Here is a 3728-nt window from a genome sequence, read left to right as displayed (position 1 = left end):
GGGAGATTTCTCTCTCTTCCTTTCCGTCAATGTAGATTTCAAAACTGTGCAAGATATTGTCTATTTGTACGCTGCAAGATATTTGCCAAGCCAATTTGTATTTAAAATGTTGGTACTGACCACAACTTGGTTATTTTTCTCTTTAGGCCCATGTAGATAAGAAGGGTGGACCTTCAGGGAACGGGCCAAAAACAGACGAGGGTAATATCTTGAAGGTTTCATGGGAAGAGGGTATAGATTACTACTCGGCAGCAATGTTGGACGAGATTTTTAAGCAATCCGGCACGGTTGAAGACATTGTGATCATGACTAAGAAATCAAGGAGCAAGGGTTCAACACTTGTTGTCATGGCTTCCAAATTGGCAACAGTAAGTCTCATTTCTCTATATTAATATTTTTGTCTTGGAGAGTTTTTCCACTGCAAAAGTCATATAGATCTTGAACTAGCACAGAAAATTGAGTTTGTTTTTAATCCACTGCAAGATAGAAGTTCATAAGCAATTCTTACAATGTCGGCAGCATGCCCATGTTTGATCATGCATGGCTTCTTGCTGTCTCTATTTGTGGTTCAATATTTATGTCATTGGTTTCATTTGCATATCATCTTGTGGATCTTTTCCGAGCTTTATTGTATGTGGGAATCGTTATATGTTTCTATTATTATTATGTGGCTAACAAATATTTGTTCTTTTAACAGAAAACGGCACTGGAAAACCATTCAGTCTACAATGTTTTCCTGGTCCCATTAAGTGTTTCTCTTGTTGAAGAATCGGACGTGTTGCCAGCAGAGTCAACTCAAGCACCTGAACCGAGAAGATGCAACGTTGTTGGAACTGGATCTATAGATTTGGAAGAAAGGCTGCTCCGAAATCTTGAAGAGGTACTTAAATGAACATGGTTTTTGTTGCAGCCGATTTGTTTCCTTTTTTTAGTTTTCGCCGTATTGTTGAATACATATTAATGTGTATCGTGGCTAGTGAACAAAGAAAATCCATCTTAGAATTCTGTTTAGTTTCCTTCACGAGGTAGTTTGCATATGTTGCTGTTGTTACGGCATATCTCTCTCAAGGTAGTTTTGGTGATTGATGACAACATGTTTGCGGACTAATCTTATGCGTTGAATTATTCTCAGATTCTCCCCTGGCACGAGACGCTTTCTTCCCCTCGGAGTGTATTTCAAGACGGTGTAGCTCTTTTGTTTCTTTCTAGATGGACTAGTTGCGTAGAAGGCACCGTACTATCAAGAGGGGGTCCGCTGGGGTTTTGCTTGGGTGGAATCATCATGTACACATCAGTTTCTCACTCTCCGAGCTTTTCCTGTCCATTGAAGAGATCTCTCCTCTCTTCCTTGTTCTGTCTAGGTCTAAGCGGCAGTACCGCGCACCCAGCGGTAGTACCGCTGAGAAGCCACAAGCGGTAGTACCGCTTTGCAGTGGTAGTACTGTCGTGGCTCCACAGCAGTAGTACCGCTGGGTGCCTGGCTCCTCCGCTGGTCCTCAGCTTATTTGAGAGATCCCTTCTCTCTCGCGCGCGCCCCCAGCGGTAGTACCGCACTGCCTACGGTACTACGGCCGAAGGGTCACAAGCTGCAGTACCGCTCCACAGCGGTACTACCGCCCTTGACCCCACTGCCGTAGTACCGCTGGGTAGTTTGGCTCCTACCGCCTCGATTCGAGAGGTCTTTTTCTCGTGTCGGGTTTTGCGGCACTAGTCACGGTTGTAGTGGCGGTAGTACCGTTCCAGGAGCGGTAGTACCGCCCTACCACCGCGGTAGTACCGCATTTGGGTCTGTTCCCTACTAAGTCTCCTTAGCGCGGCAGTACCGCTGGTTGGCGCGGCAGTACCGTCGCCTGGCGGTAGTACCGCCCCCTCTCAGCGGTAGTACCGCCCTGTGCGGGGCTGGTTGGTGGGGGGCAACGGGATTGTTGCCCCCACTATAAAAGGGAGTCCCCTTCCTCCTTCTCACCCACCTCTTCCTCCCCCAAGCTCCATTTATTGCTCAAGCTCCATTAAATACTCCAAGCTTCATTTCCGCCCGATCTATCTCTCTAGCCAATCAAATTTGTTGATTTGCTTGGGAGTGGTTGAGAAGGCCCCGATCTACACTTCCACCAAGGGATTTTCGATTCCCCCACTCATCCCTAGCAGATCTTGTTACTCTTGGGTGTTTGAGCACCCTAGACGGTTGAGGTCACCTCGGAGCCATATTCCATTGTGGTGAAGCTTCGTGGTCTTGTTGGGAGCCTCCGATTAAGTTGTGGAGATTGCCCCAACCTTGTTTGTAAAGGTTCGGTCGCCGCCTTCAAGGGCACCAATAGTGGAATCACGGCATCTCGCATTGTGTGAGGGCGTGAGGAGAATACGGTGGCCCTAGTGGCTTCTTGGGGAGCATTGTGCCTCCACACCGCTCCAACGGAGATGTACTTCCCCTCAAAGGAAGGAACTTTGGTAACACATCCTCGTCTCCATCGGATCCACTCTTGGTTATCTCTTACCTTTACTTGTGCAAGCTCTTTATTGTTTCTACCCTTGCTTGCTTGTATGCTTGTTGTTATTGCATCATATAGGTTGCTCACCTAGTTGCACATCTAGACAACCTACTTTGATGCAAAGTTTAATTTGGTAAAGAAAAGCTAAAAATTGGTAGTTGCCTATTCACCCCCCCTCTAGTCAACCATATCGATCCTTTCAATTGGTATCAGAGCCTCATCTCTTTATTAAGGACATTGCCGTCCAAAGAGTATGGTTGATACTGTAGACGGTGTGGAGGAACACTCCGGTGTGAATCCGATCTCGTCTACGGGAGATGGGGGAACTTCGGTCTCTCGTGAGGAGTTCATTGTGGCCTTGGAGACATTGAAAACCTCCATGACGACCGAAGTTGAAAGCATGTTTACTAAATTTCTTGAGGGGCTTAAACTATCCACCGCACCGTTGAAAGTGGGTGATTCCGCCAACAAGGTGTCGGATGCTATCCCCGACAAGGGGGAAGCTAGTAGTGAAAAGGATCCTTCTTCTAGTGGTAAGAATGGCACCGGCATCTTTGCCCATGTGGAACCACCACTTGTTTATGGTGGACCGGTTCCTTTCACTCATTTGAATCATGCCGGTCCTCCCCCTAAGATTGTGAAAAATGAGGATTTTGATTCTTGGGTTTACCGCTTTAAACGTCATTTAAACCATGTGAACACTAACCTTTGGAGAATCATTGAAGAAGGTTTCTATCCACATGATCCAAGCAACTTCACTCCTCGAGAAGCCGCGGACAATCAATTCAATGAGAATGCTCTCTTCATCATTCAAGATGCAATTCCACCCGAAGACCTACCTCATCTTCGTCCCTTCGCCTTGGCCAAAGATGCATGGCATTGTGTCGTGTCTCTCTACCGAGGAAGCGCAAGCATTCAACGCTCCAACTATGAAGTGGTACAAGATGAGGCCGATGAGTTTGCAATGAAGGAAGATGAAGAACCTCGTGAGCTTTATCGGAGAGTAACCAAACTCGCGGTCTCACTACGAGATCACGAGAGCAAGGACACGGATGACAATTGGATCAAGCGCAAATTCCTCAAGGAAATGATGCCCTACCACAAGGCCATGTCCTCCGTCATTCGTCAAAGACCGGACTTCCACACTTTGACCTCAAGCGAAGTGTTGGATGAGTTTGTGGCCATGAACATTTTGGACAAGACCGCCGACAAGGCGGTGCTCCGTTCTCAACGGGCAAA

At 47.0% G+C, this 3728-nt stretch overlaps 1 pseudogene; it reads left to right on the top strand.

The window, feature by feature from the left end:
• LOC119300419 overlaps positions 1-892 on the top strand; it is a 4547-nt pseudogene extending 3655 nt beyond the window's left edge.
• The last annotated feature ends 2836 nt before the right edge of the window (positions 893-3728 follow it).

Source organism: Triticum dicoccoides, chromosome 5A (assembly GCF_002162155.2).
Source record: "Triticum dicoccoides isolate Atlit2015 ecotype Zavitan chromosome 5A, WEW_v2.0, whole genome shotgun sequence".
Lineage (NCBI taxonomy): Eukaryota > Viridiplantae > Streptophyta > Magnoliopsida > Poales > Poaceae > Triticum > Triticum dicoccoides.
The sequence above is the reverse complement of the archived record's forward strand: the minus strand, read 5'-3'. Positions and strand labels throughout refer to the sequence as shown.